We start from the raw sequence: 15224 nt of genomic DNA, 5'->3' as shown, positions 1-15224 counted from the left end.
CCGCCCCCCGGTCACGGCGCAGTCGGCCCGCGGCATTCACCACTGCCGGCGGCCACTCGCATAGGCCTCGGGCAGCCCGGCCCCGCCGCTGCCGCCCGCGGCACAGCCGCCGCGCCGCGCAGGACCGGCGAGGCGGGAGGAGCGGCCGCTTCACGGCCGTAGCGGAGGGCAGGGTCGGCCCCGGGAGCGCAGGGTGAGGGGAGCGGGGCCGGAGCCGCGGACGTACCGGAGCTGTGACGCTGCTGCCCCGGCGCCCGCGGCCCCTCCCGGCCGGGGCGGGGCCCCCCCGCGCGCCCGGGGCGGGGGGGCGGGTCCGGGGGCGCGAGACCGCGCCGCCCCTGGCAGCCCTGGACGAAGTCCCCGGGCAGGGGGGTGGAGGGGGAGGTGGGAACGGGGGCGCGCGTGCACCCGCGCTGGCCCGAGCGGCAGCCAATGGGCTTCGGGAACCGTGGAGTTTGCCCCGCCCCCCCGACGTCAGCGGAACAAAGATAGGGGAAGGCCGGGGAGGGGCGCAGGCGCACTTGGGTGCGTTGAGGACAAGGAGGTGGGGTTAAAGCAGCGGTGCCCTCAGTGGGGCGCGGCTGAGGGCGGAGCGAGCGTGGGTCTGTGACGTCATGTGTGTGGGAATGTCTGCGCGGCGCGCGGGCAGGGTGGCGCTGAGATGTGGGAGCGTGGTGGGATCCAGGCAATGCACGGGAAATTCCACCTGACCCTCGGGAAGAGTTTCACTGTGCAGGTGGCAATCTGTGCACTGGAACACATTGTCCGGAGAGGCTGAGGAGTCTCCCTCGCTGGAGATACTCAAGAACCGTCAGGTCGCGATCCCGTGCCGCGTGCTCTGGTCTGATCCCCCCTGAGCAGGGAGGCTGGACCAGATGGCCCCCTGTGGTCCCTTCCATCGTGATCCATTCTGTGATTTTGTGCGCGAAACGCTTGGCCGAAGAGAGAGGACTTCAGGCGTCTGACAAGAGCGATTGAAACAGCGAGTTCCTGGGCTGTTAGCTCTGCGAAAAGGCAAAATCAGGCCAATTAATTCTTAATAGCATTAACCACTTCAGTAAAAACTGCGGAGGGAAGCTGGTGAAGTTGCTGAAGTGTCTGAAGCACAAGTCTTACGAGAAGCGTCTGAGGGAGCTGGGGGTGTGTATCCTGGAGGAGAGGAGGGACCTTACCACTCTACATCCCTGAGAGCAGGCTGTAGCCAGGTGGGGTTGGCTCTTCTCCCAGGAAACCAGCGGCAGGATGAGAGAACACGGCCTCAGGCTGTGCCAGGGGGGGCTTAGGTTGAACATTAGCAGGAATTTCTTCGTAGAAAGAGCAATTTAACACTGGAACGGGCTGCCCGGGGAGGTGGTAGAATCACTGTCCCTGGAGGTGTTCAAGAAAAGACTGGACATGCCACTGAGTGTAATGGTAGAGCTGGGAAGGTATTCAGTCCAAGGCTGGACTCGATGATCTCAGAGGTCTTTTTCCAACCTAAGTGAAATGCACAGTCTGGCAATTGGAGACAGCTGTAAGTACAGAAATAGAAGGCCCTTTACAGCAAGAAGGTGGGGTTCTCTTTTATAACAATTGTTTCAACCATTTTTAGTATCAGTTTTTATTTTTTATTTTATTATTAGTTTTTAATTTGATTTCTATTTTTTAGTATTAGTTTTTACAGTTTTTTATTCCTTACTTGCCTGTGTTGAATTTTTGCCATTTTCATTCTTTCTGAAAGGGTGGGTTCAAAAGAGCTGCTCAAAACTGTGGTGTGCAGTAGCTTTGGAGTGTTGGCCCTTACGCCATGATGGTTTGGCTGTTTTAATTCACAATGTTTAATTCCCTAGATTAAAATTAGCTTAAAAACATCACTTGGTCCTATGTTACAAAGGGCAGTTGCCGCAGAACAGAGATGACAGGGAAGACATAAGCACATAGAATCTTTTAGGTGGACAAAGACCTCCAAGATCAAGTCCAGCCTCTGACTGATCACCTTTTCAACTAGATCATGGCACATAAGTGCCCCATCCAGTGTTTCCTTTAAACACCTCCAGGGACAGTGACTCCACCACCTTCTTGTGAGCAGTCCATTTCAGTGTTTAGTCACCCATTCTGTGAAGAAATTGCTCTTAATGTCCCCTGGTATAGCTTGAGGCTATGTCCTCTCATCCTGTTGCTGACCTCTACCTGGCTACAGTCTTTCAGGGAGTTGTAGAGAGCAGTAAGATATTCCCTGAGCCTCCTTTTCTCCAGGCTAAACCCTCCCAGCTCCTCCTCAGATGGTCCTCACAGGACTTGTGCTCTAGACCCTTCCCCAGCTCCATTGCCCTTCTCCAGAAATGCTCCAGCACCTCAATGTCCTTCTTGGGGCCCAAAACTGGACACAGAACTCAAGGTGTGGCCTCTCAAGTACAGGGAGAGAATCACTTCCCTGTTCCTGCTGGTCACACTATTGCTGATACAGGCCAGGATGCCTGTTGGCTCAGTCTGTGAGACGGTGAGCAGCAGAAGTGATGTGCTTCACCAGGAATTTGTGAAGCTACCTTGTTTCACTCCTACTGCTGGTATGCTGGTTTCATATACCTATGGATAGGTAGGGTAGGCTCCTTTAAAGGAGCAACATCCAGGTTTGTGTTGCAAAATGTGAATATGAAATTTTCTCATTCTGAGTTGGCTCTCTTGATGGCAGGAGTGAGGGCAGCCAGAGGACAACTTCCATCACATTTACTGAGGTGAATGGGCTATGTGTGTGACAACATAGAAGCCCCCACACGGGACCTCAAAGGTGTGACTCCTCATGTGAGTGTCCTGCATCTGCTGTTGATGACCTGATGCTGTGACAATCAACAGTGACTGCTACAGAGACTACAAGTGACTGCTGATCACCCTTCTCCGCTTGATGAAGTTGGGCTCCACCAGCAACAGGAAACAGGAAAGAAAACATACACTTCCAGAACTCTTGTAGAAATAGTGGACAACAATTCATGCCTCAGTGAGATCTGTTCACAGTCTCATTTACAGGTTGTTCACAGGATCATGATTCTCTTAGCGCGCCTTGCCCTTTAGTTAGCTCTTCTATGTCTATGTTGTCAGTGTCTTCTATTAAAGATTTTCTCTCCTGGGCTGGGATTTTTGCTTTCTTTGGTTTCTATGGTCTTTAAAGTCTTATAAATATATTGTAATATCATTTTGTAATAATTTATAATATAATAATTTTATAATATAAAGCATTTGTGAAAGTGACCTTTATTTTCTCATCTGTATGTCATGAAAACTAGTTAGCAAGAGAGGAACATTTCTGCTTTCAGAAGAGGTAGAAAACACCATGGCCCCAAGAGGTTGCCTGCTCTACATGACAATATCTGTCTGAGCTTCTTTTTTTCTCTCACTTTCTTTTGGCAAGAAGTATCTTTCCTAGTTCTCAGAGTAAACAACCTTGTCATGATCCTTCTGCCAAGGGAAGGAGGAGATAACCCCAAACAGGGTAACAGTCATGCTCTGGCCTTTCCCAGGGAGCCATTTTCTTGGCAGTGCTCAAACCCCATCTGACCTAAAGCTGAGAAGTCATTTCCCAGCTCTCCCTGCCCACTTATTGGGTCAAGACTCAGTACCCCTTAAGACTTTTCAACACAAGAAGGAGAGGAAAGTGACCCAGAGTCGAAAATACCCTTGGGTAGAGGTGCAGTGAAACAACAGTAGAGGTCCTTTAACAAATAATGATTTTATTTGAAGAAATATTCACATTTGTTAATGCAAAGATAAAAGCATACAGTTAGCAGAAGGCTATATTGGTAAAACTTGCAATATCATGTGAGAAAGAGGAGGGTGGGGAAAAAAGTAAAGAGAGAAGGGAATAGAGAGAGATAATTTGTCCTGCATAGAGCAAGCCAATGGAGATATTTGGAGTGTCAGCGGCACTAGTTCTGAAGTATACTCTGACAGTCAGAGGCACAAACCTTACCAACGAGCTATCCCTGCTTTGAGGAAGAAAGAGGTGGTTGTATTCTCAGCCTCCGTCATGAAGAATTTCAAACGCCAGGTTTTACTTTTGGGAGATGTGGAGGTGAGACTGTGCTGCCATCATAAATGGGGGCAGGGCAGCCAATTTATATGTAAAAGTAACAATTTATATGTAGAGGAACAAAGAGAGGGATCACAAAGACTGTGGGTCTAGTGAAAGGGCAGAGCAGAGCCGTGACACTTTAGCATCACTCCCTCTTCCACCTGACTGCAGGGGTAAGGGTCATCTCCCCCTCAGCACAGCATTCACACATTACATGGAAATCTCTTAGCTATGTATTCCATGGCATGTCTCGTGGAACACTTGACTGTTATCCTGCCTGTTGTGGCTCCACAGGAGTGTTTGAGGCATTCCTTGGAAGGATACAAAGGGGTCTCCACTTGCTGTGTCCATCCTTTGTCTGAAGGAGTTTTGCTTTTCTGTCTAGCCACTTACAAACCTATCTTTTGAAGTAAGGGTTGAGAGCAGGTGGAAAAATCACCGTTTCTATTCAGCAGTTAATGACTAAGGATCCTAGTGATTAGCACCTGTGATAATCACCTAGTGATTAGTATTTTTTCTCCTGTTCTAAAGAACTTCAGTGCATGAAAAAAGATAATTGCCATTTAATCTAACAAAATAAAAGGGGACAGTATAAAGAGAAGAGGATATAACATAAAATAAGACCATGTGATTTTTTTGACCACACTTGAGAACACAGCCTCCTTTGCCTATGAATAAAAATCCCCCTATGCTTTCAGTAGCAGCTCTTAAAGCCCAGAAAGAGTAAGCAAATAAAATCAGGAGATATGCTACTTTGCAAAGGGTTAATTTTTTGAGGGGAAAAAACCAGCATGTTAGTTGTTGTGGTATTTTAAAGTCCATTTTTAGTTGCAAAGGCAAGCACAAACCTTCTAAAGAAAATCAAAATTATATTTGTCTCTAAATTGGTTCTGGCAGGAAATGTGAATGTTTGTAGCAAATGAATAAAGCTGAGGGCAAATAGGCTCTATTCCCTGTGCTACAATGACTGTATGTTATGCTGTGCCTCAGCAAACTCATTTGTTACCAGAGTAGTTAGCTAGCAGGAAAAATCTATTCATCTCCTTTGATAAAAATCACCATGTGACAGAAATGGAAAGATGGACCCCAGTGGAGGCATAATATCATTCCAGTCTATTCCAGATTAATAAAATCATGAGCAGTATTCTGTGCCCTGGTAGGAAATTATTTCTGTAGGTTAAGTTCTACCCAACTTCCATAGTGTTTGGTATATGTAATAGAAAATAATATAACTGTCGTAGTGGGACTTTGAAAGTGTTATCATATAATTGCTACCATCCACAGTGCCTAATGCTGCTTTGGGCAAATGAGCGGAGGACTTAAATATTTTTTGGAGAGCTACAAAGAGCAGAGTGTTATTGTGTGCCAGAAGCAATCATGCAAGCCAGTAAACTGAGAACCCGGCATGCAAAAAGCACCATGGAGCTATGATGGCAAGCCTCCCCATTTTCACTTCTTCAGGGCTTCCACTCTTTTCTGTTTCCTCCAAACAGAGAAGTTCAACATATCACTCGTGCCCTTCTGCCTCTTAGCACAGCGTCTCCTGGGGGAGCCTACCTGCACCCCACAGAATAACACAGTGCAGGCCATCTGTCTCAGCTCACGTGTATGCACAATTCTTGTACACCCTTGTCCATCTGCCACTCAGCTGAGCTACGTGCTGGTTTTGTGAAAACCAGGTGATACACCTGACCTCAGGACTGACAGCAGCAGCTGATCTGTCACTGGGGGCAGTTAAGACCATCTCCCTTTTTCCAAGAGAAAAGGACAGTTAAAAAGACCATCTAAATATAGAGCAGAAAAAAAAAATAACCATGTCATTGCATCTAGGACATCATCTAGAGTTACTATGTAGGATTTGGAATCCAATTCTTGGAGTTATTTAAATATATACCTAAATAAGTTGTTTTCATTACTTTAATATTCCTTTTATAAGCTTTTTTTTTTAATGTAACAAAAATGCATAAAGGAAAAGTTTGCAGTTCCTGAGAAAAAACAAGCCTTCTAATAAAACTGGAATTAAATAAATAATATGTTTATAATAAAATCAGTAAAAGCATCTGGAAATTTAGGCTCAAAATATAGATGTTTATAACAATACAGAGCACAGTGGTTTGAAAGAGAGCCGAAGGATGTGCACAACAAAGAGATATTTCAGACATTATCTATTAGAGATATATTTCTTGGCAGTGAAAAATGCTGATTTTCACACTCTGGCAAGAGAAGATTTGAATTCATAACTTGCTCTATAATATAGAAAACAAGCAAACCAAAGCTGCTTGCAAAATTCTTACCTATGTTTTATACTATGGAAAAAAGGCAAATCAAACCGAATTTGAAACAAAAATGTCTTCTGGAACTATTTTATTTTGGCCTCTTTCCTCATAAAGAAGTGATAAGCAGACTTGGTAATTTCTGTCAAAGAAAATATGAACTTTATCAGGGTTGTTATTTCTTTGATTCATCAGTAGTATACTTAGAAGTATAGAAAGATCTGCAGTTCTCAAGCCAGAAATCAATGTATTTATTTAACACTGATGAAAATCTGCCTCCACAGATGTTTTCTTTGAGTTTAACAAGGTTTGATGTTAAAACAAGTACGTAAAGATCGATGTAGCTTCGTTGCAGAGGGTTAATAATCATCCTCTTCAGAGGAGTATTATCTGTCCAAAATTCACCTTTGAGCCCGCTTGGGTGACCACCCGGGTCAGAAAAAGCAGCAGGTTTTGGAGGGGCCAGGCTGTGCACCGCCCAGCATCTGCTCTGGCTCTGGGCTGCAGGAGCAGGCAGTGCTGACTCACAGACTGCACAGGGCATGGAAGAGCCAAGGAGATGCCCCAAAGCTGTCAGCAAACTGCCCCGTGCTTCAGAGCAGCCTCACCTTATCTGGATGTTGTTAGTGCCAGGCAACATTTTTGGTGGGAGGCAGAAGGATATTTCTCTCTGCAGTATCCGAGGGAGGTGGGTACGATGCAGCACTGAGCCACAGGGGAATTACAGTGAGGCAGACCTCAGCTGGGCAGCAGAGCTGGCTGCTTTCTGCTGCTGCTGGCACCTGGTCCCTTATAACTATTCCCTGAAAGGTGCAGTAAATGTGGAGCAGGAGAGGCCTGAGTGTGATGGTACGCGGTTGATGCTGCTGTTCAGGAAGAAATGTTAAGACAGAAGAAGCCTTAAGACTCCCTATCATGTGGGGCACTGTGGCTCCCTGGAGCAAGTCTGTAGTAGAAAGGTGCCTGAATCATCCCTGAACTGAGATTTTACTTTGGCCTGGGGCATTAACTCGCTAAGGCAACAACCTTAACTAATGAGAAAGGATGTTTTCTCTGCATATAAATGTCATTCTATTTCTAAATATGCATACACTTAGGCTTATTAATCAAACTATATTTTTGCCTGTCTTTGGCCTAAAATTTAGAAATGCAATGAGCAGTGAGCAATGAGGAGTTAGTCTGGGGATCCAAATGTATGTTTTGGTTTGTTTTTGCACGTAGCACCACAGGGAGCCCAGCCTAATGGGGACTGATGGAATGGCCCACATAAATGAGCAGCTCTGGTTTGTAATTTATCACCAGCACAAGTGGTGCAAGCAATTTCAGTATTTTGGTGCTTCTATACATATTTGCCACTTCAAATAACAGAAACTTGTAATCAAATTTTAATATTTTTCTTTAATTTCCAGCAACTGTAGATATTTTCTTGTTATTGCTCTCTACTTTGCCTCTCCCCATCCAGCCAAACCCAGATGCATGGATTTTGTTCTAGCTGTAAAACAATAAAAAATAATTCTGTGTCTACTCTGCTCTCACTGGGGTAGGTGCATAACGTGTCGTATAGCTCTACAGTTTCAAAGTTTGTAATAAACCATGCTTCAGTCCAATCTCCTTCCTGCTTTCAGTGCTCTTAGGGGTTTTCTGTTTGACTGGTTTTGTTCCAAGGCATTGTCCTACGTGGTGCCCCATCTGTGTACCGCAGGACTGTTCATGCCTCCTAGCTGGGCTTGGTAGCATCCACATTCTCTGACTGGGGAAATGAGTCAGCAGAAATGACTGTGCATCACTGAGCACAGTCTCAGGGGAAAAAAACCCCACCTTGTCACACAATGAAACAATGAAATATTACATCTCATGACCCAGCTTGATTAAAAATAAACCTTTTTAATTGAGGAGGTAATTGGAAGCTATCGAGAGATGAGAGAACAGGCTTTTATTTGAAAAATGATTGTGAAAGTAATGAGGTCAGAACAAAATAAATATTTTCCCTTTTTTTCAACAAAGTATTGCTTTTCATTAACTATAGTTTGTTTCTCTAGGCAACAGGAACATAATACAAAAATTTTGCAAAAATATTCTCCTGGGATGCTTATGGACCCACAGATGTTCCTAGCCGATGAAATCCTGGGTCTGCAGCACAGATGGAAAGTGATAAATGATTAAGATGTTATAGGATATAAATAACAATACTACAATATTGTATGTAGAGATATCAGCAAAACAAAGAATGCTTATCTGCTGGTTTGGTAAGCATCTTGTTTACAGCTGATCAATTTTGTAACAGTTCTGGCTCCTGCCCAAAGCATAAGTTGGTATGCTGCTGCCAGGGCTCTGGGGCCACCGACAGCCCAGACTGACCCTTCCTGGTCATCCCTGCTGAGCTGCAGATGGGATGGCCCCTGGCTGCCAGGCTCTGCCCTGATGGGCACATGCTGGGGTCTCCCACCACCGCCAGCCCCCCAGGAACCTACAATATCTGATCCACAAGGAGAGCAATGAGGATGCCAAGGTCAAAGGTGGTTTTTCCTTTCACCTCTACTTGGAAACCACATTTGTCAGGAAGCCTTCCAGAGATTAACCTGGTGGGAGATACCTGCTTTATCCAGTTTTAACCCAAGGAATTAGAAGTATAGCAGTGGCATGTGCTGCTGCCAATGGGATCCTAGACAGGAGAAGAGTCAGGTAAGCTCCCTGCACTTGCTGCTGCCCTGGGGCATGTCCTGCTCTTGGCACAGATCAGGGCATTGTTGAGGAGTGTGATGTCAGAAGACCTGAAGACACATCTCTGGTAGTTTCTCTGGCAGAAAGGTCAGGCTTTTTGCAGAGAACCAGCCACTCGCCATTATTTATGAGTAATCCACCAAAAGTAACCCTTGGTGCCAAGTTTTGTTTTGCTTTGCTACTCTGGTACCTCCAGAAGAATTATTGCAGCTGCTGTTCTTGTTTCAAAATTTTTGCTCCTTGCTCTCAAGCCAAAAACCCAGCATCATTTGAGAAGGGAAATAGAGGTAACATCTACACCAACTAAATCCTTACAGATTTTTTTGTTTAAGCTTCTTCTGACTTGAGAGCTTGCACAGTTTGGGCTGGTTGGACTCAGCCAAAATTTTTCTTTGGGTTTGGTTTGCCTGATGAGAATTTGGTGTGGTTTGATGTTTTGGTGCCACCTTTCCCAGGCAATGCGCCCCTTTCACATCTGCTTCTGCACAGGCAAGGTGGTTTCCTGAGGAGCCAAACTGATTGTTCCCTATATATGCCTTGCATTTCTGAGGGGTTCTGGTGAAGTTGGTGTTGTTTGGAGCAAGAAAACTTCAATGTGAGTGGTCTTTAAGGTATGTATAAAGTAAGGTAACATAATAACAACCTGCTACTAAGCAGTGTCTATTATTTGTCCTTCAACTGCATTTACTTCCCTGTCTCACAGACCTGAAATATTATATGCTAAACAAATAGCTTTCTCCTGAATAGCTGACTTCCAATACACAATTACCATAATTATCATAGGTATTGTATGCTTCTGTCCACAGAGTAAGAACTGCATCTAATCAAAATTATCCCATAAGCTGAGTAAAGATTTGACACTCTTTACCAGCATTGAATGCAGATTGCCTTCAAAGCAAAGGTTTCTGAATACATTATCTACAGTATGAAATTAAAAATAGCATCCAACTGAATAACATCTTCGTCTCACCCACATTTCATATCATCAACCAAGACAGTTAAATCTGAAAAAGAAATAAAGAAGTTTAATCTCATCATTCTAAAAAGTGCAATTTACAACTGTGAAATGTTAAGAGACTTTTTTAACACTCCTTAGACATTTTTCACCCTCTCACACGTACCCTGCAGCCTCAAGGAGCCACTGTGAGCTCTGGTCTTGCAGCATCAGGTCTTCCTTTGACACCTAATGGGCCAAGGTTTCTGTCTCATCAGCTGTGAGGGTTTTGAACTGGAAAGTATAAGCAGAAGTGGAAGGCATAGCTGAGATGCAGAGAAAGCAGGTGTGGTCCTCACTTCATGGAATAGTACTTCCTCTGAATCTTTACTGGGTAGACTTATTTTTTATTTTTAATTTTACTATATAGGAATGAATGAACAAAATAAAAAATGGACTACATAATCAAAGCTGAAGGCAGTCTTTTCACCACATGTCCCTGGATTCCTCTCCTCACCCTCCTCCTCAATTTCTAAAAAGTAAAAAGAGGGCACAAACTTAAAAGCTGTGTTAAATGAGAGTGGATTTAAGCATATGTCCAAATATTCTTTGGGATTAAGTCTTATACATGTGTCATCAGTCTGTTTACATCTAGTCACAAAATGAAAGCCTACAAAGACTTTTCATGTGGGTTTGGGCTGAAGAATGAAATTTTAGAAAATTATTTAGAAAGTGGACTGAAAATGTTGTATAATTTGAATGGTACATATTACATTGTCTGGTAAAGGAGAGCAAGAAGAAAGAATGATGTACAGATTTACATCCCCTGTTGACAGTGGTTGGGATTTAGGGAAAAATAAAAGCCAGTTAAAGAAAAGATAAACTAGGTGTGGGTACATTTAGAAGTCAGAAACACAATTGGAATTGAGATGCTTATATGCAGCACAAGCAAGTATTAGTTGAATTTACATAAAGACATGGAAATCAATAGCTGTCTATTACTGTAGTGACAGCAGCTGCCAAATTGGTTGAGCTGGTTTGGGTTAATTTATTGGGGACTTATGGTTTGCAGCTAAATAAAAAGTGCAGTGGTGATGAAAAGAGTCTTTTTAGAAGCTGTTGCTAAGAAAAGAGGAAACAAAAACAAGCATATGCTATGAAAACAAGCACATACTATATTTATTGAGAAAACATCCTCTAGAATAAAGAATAAAGACTATGACACGAAATTAGTATGTGCTTTCACAACTTATACAGAAAATTTGAAAACTACAAGGACACACTTTACGTAGAATCATCATGTATATGTGGACATTCTCTAAACAATGCAACTAACTGCTCTTTAGACATTTTCTCTTTAGTGAGTTCTCTTAATTTATTGAAGCAAAGGTTGGTTACCTATGACCATTATTTACAGTATGTCAATGCAGCATCTCAGCCATATATTCTTTCTGTCCCTTCATCTGCTCATGGCTAAACAAGTTTACCAAATCACCTTGCGAGCTACAATTAATAATCTACACGATTTCCATACATGAGGGGAATAGGGGCTCCATCCTCCACCCCTGAAAGCCGTCTCTCATGAGGACTCAGTTGTACCTGCCCAGGACAGAGACACCCCATTCTGCAGCTGGTCCAGAGCTGGACTGCCTGGGCACCTGGTTCCAGCTGCTGGTTATTTCATAGAATCATGGCATGGTTTGGGTTGGAAGGGACATTAAAGACCATCTAGTTCCAAGCCCCCTGCCCTAGGCTGGGACATCTTCCATTAGACCAGGTTGCTCAAAGCCCTGTTCAACTTTGTCTTAAACATTTCCTGGGATGAGGCATCCGTAGCTTCTCTGGGCAACCTATATCTCTGCCTCACTTCCCTCAGAGTGAAAAATTTTACCTGTCTCTCTCCCAGTGTGGGTACTTATGTTGGTCTACTTCTTCTAGTTGACTACCTTTGAGACCTTCCCAAATTTCAGTGATTTTTTTCCCACAATTGCATCCTGAATATTTTTGGTATTTTGTCAGGAAGGGCTTTGGAGGCAATAGGCACAGTTAACATGCTGGCTTTATTTCCTTAGACAAAGAGGATAAAACTGTTCTTTAATTGAGTGAGGCTCTTCCCTTTGAGTTTTCTTCACTGCCTTCCTTTTTGATCATTTTCAATTCAGCCCCATGGCTACAAACAGTAAGTAAGTTTTTTTTTAAGAAACTTCGTGGCATTCTTAATGTCAAAGTCAAAGTATATGAGAGGGTCTGGTATTTCAGAACATTGTTACTTCAATGTTTATAGAAAATCAGAATTTGCTAATGCCTTGTAAGCATGTCATCCTCAGGTAGAGCCAAAAAAGTTATAATAGTGGTAAAGGAAGATAATCAGGAGAGCAAACATTCAAACATGATGTTTGGAGTTCTGTGATCTAATCCATGAACCATATGGGAGCCATTAATCATAAGTGGACTAGAAATATAAATGAAATATTGCCTACTTTGAGAAAGGATGACAAAAGGCAACTAGCTGATGGAAATTTGAGATAAAAGGCATTTGAATTATACTTACTGAGGACAGGCATTCACAGTCAATAGATTCAAGCTGCTGGATCAGCTGGACTTCAACCATTTTATCACCCATGATCATGTTACACTTGATTTTTGTATTCCTGCCTTAATAAAGGCAATTTTGTGATAAATCCAGTGTTAGGTTAAATTGAGTTGCATTGGTGGACAAGACTGAAAACATCTCATTCTGGAGGAACAGGGATTCTGGGATTTGAAGCACCCCAAGGACCAACCAGTTACAGCAACTAGCTGAGGAACCAGGCAACGCAGTGAGGATCAAGGTCTTGACATCCATGCAGTGGCAGGTGGCCAGTGAGACAGTGCAGCCGCTTCACCAGAAGGAAGTCACAGAGAAGAAGCAATTAATGTGTCATCAAAGCCACAGCAGCATACTGTCAGGGAAATAAGGGGAAAGAGAGCTACAACAATGATTTTAATAGATCCTGAAGTAATGAAATGCTTCCAGAAATGCATTGCTTGGATGGAAAGTCAAAATGATAAAAGTCTGTGCAATTTCTATTTTCAAGGCAACTCCTTATGATTACTATAAATAAGTATTTAAAGAAACATATGTCATCTGATACTGTTTTCTTTTCTTATAGCAAAAAAGATGTCAGAAAATGTGTAAGCACTCAGTGAGAACTATTTTTTATAGTGCTGTGAACTATCATTTTGTAGGAACGGTGCTTTTCTGCATCAACTTTTTGAACAAGTGTATCAAGCAGTTTGCAAATAGCTCGAGCAGTGTAGCTTGTACACCATATCCTCATTCTATTTCTGGGTACCAGATTCTTGTTGTGTATGTCTTGCTTTAAGTAACAGCTATATATTACAAATAAATACAGTATTACTTGGTATTTTATGAGAAAACTCGTGGGTTAAGATGAAGACAATTTAATAGGGGAAGCAAAAGCCATTCACAGAAGCAAAGGAAAATAAGGAATTCATTCCTTGCTTCCCATGGGCAGACAGGTGTCCAGCCATCCCCGTGAAAGCAGGGGTCTGTCACGTGTAACAGTCACTTGGGAAGAAAAACACCATTGCTCCAAATTTCCCCTCCTTCCTCCTTATTCCTCCAGCTTTATATGCTGGCCATGATGTTGTATGGTTTGAACTATCCCTTTGGTCAGTTTGGGCTGGCTGTCCCACCTGTGTCCCCTCCAAAATCCTCGTGCACCCCCAGTGTGCTCCCTCGTGGAGTGGGGTGACAGAAGATGCCTCGGCTCTGTGTAAGCGCTGCTCAGCAGTAACAAAAACATCTCTGGTTAGCTCTGTGTTATCTCTGCATTGTTTCCAGCACAAATCCAAACCACAGCCCTGCACCAGCTGCTGTGAAGAAAATTAACTCTATCCCAGCCAAAACAAGCACAGATTTACAATATTTTATTGAGTTACTGCACAAAAATGTACTATTCTGTCGCACTACCTACATATAGAAAAATAATGAAAATAATGATTGTGAAACTAGAACAATAGGCTGGAAGTTCCCCTAGTTGACATCTCAGAGTTCATTTACAACCAGGTATAGCAAAAAAAAATAAAAAAATTAATAAAGCTGACCAGTCTGCTGGCAGTAATTTTAAGGCATCCTTTCCATCCATCCTGAACAATTGCAAATGCATAAAGGAGGCGCATTGTAGAAAATGAGATCATCTCAGTTAAAGGTCACCATAAAATCCTACTAATCTTTTAAGGTATTCCTCCTTATTTTATTTTGTATTGCAGACTTCAAAAATATGTGTTTATGGAAGCTGATAAAGTATCCTGTATGCAGTGTTACATAAACAGCGACAGACTGCTAATGGAAAAATTAAGATTCACAGGTATGAGGTATTCAGCATGTTAATTTGGGCTTTTTTCCTTTTTTTTTTTTTAGGCAATGGAAACGTTCTTTAAAGTATGCCAGGTATTTGTCACACATTGTTTAATTGCTAAGCTGATATTTGTAAAACTTTCTCTGATTCTTTAGTCATGTATAAAAGATTCTAATTTTGAAAAGACTTCTAGCCTTTTCCATCTATGATATTTGTGATTTTTAATATTTTTTTCCCTTATTTTTGTTTTACGAAATGTCTATAAGGGTTCTGTGTGGAGAAATGAAGGACACAAATAACAGCCAGCAAACACAGAGCTGTTTTATTTGCTGTAGTCATGGAAAAATCTCAGAAATTACTATCTGCATTCAGTTTCTCTCGGAGAGGTGCAGAGATGTGTTGTTACATTGTACAGTTTGAATAAACTTTTGATCTTCAGAAGTTACTGGTTCTTTTTGTAAATGCAATCTGCAGCATGAGGTCTTTCTTACCCTCGACTGCCGCCTGAAAGCTGAGATGGCAGGAGAGAGCAGGAACAGCTTTCCCTCATCTACACAGCAAGGACTTCCTTTCCATATGTAGGTGTTACCAGTTTTCACTGGTACCAGACTGAATTCCTGCAGATTGCTTTACATGGAGCTGTCCTTGAAAATCACTGGAAAATTTGGCTAGCTGATGCTTCAGATGCCATATTTCCCACAGAGTAACAAATCTGTCTCCATAAGGGATGGTGACTTCTTGTTAAATTCCTTGTCCTGTTAGTTACAATCTAATTAAGTAGACCTGTCTCGTTAATCTGTATTAAATCCCGTATATCCAAGGTACTGTCTCTCCTTTCACACTTCTATAAGTCCCTGTCTGGTGAGTTCAGCCAGAATGATTCAGAC

The 15224-nt window shown here is 42.9% G+C and overlaps 1 protein-coding gene across 3 annotated transcripts in view; it reads right to left on the bottom strand.

Annotated features, from left to right (window-relative positions):
- Positions 1 to 297, bottom strand: part of SHPRH (SNF2 histone linker PHD RING helicase) — a 49829-nt gene extending 49532 nt beyond the window's left edge. For all 3 annotated transcript variants that reach the window (XM_005518491.3, XM_014263672.2, XM_014263671.2), the window contains exon 1: positions 227 to 297. The gene's annotated coding sequence lies outside the window, so the exon portion shown is untranslated. The remainder of the gene's footprint in view (positions 1 to 226) is intronic.
- Positions 298 to 15224: the final 14927 nt, after the last annotated feature.

The sequence above is a fragment of the Pseudopodoces humilis genome, chromosome 3, assembly GCF_049639895.1.
Source record: "Pseudopodoces humilis isolate 2021_Gansu_Grassland_sample_001 chromosome 3, ASM4963989v1, whole genome shotgun sequence".
NCBI classification, from domain to species: Eukaryota; Metazoa; Chordata; class Aves; order Passeriformes; family Paridae; genus Pseudopodoces; species Pseudopodoces humilis.
The sequence above is the reverse complement of the archived record's forward strand: the minus strand, read 5'-3'. Positions and strand labels throughout refer to the sequence as shown.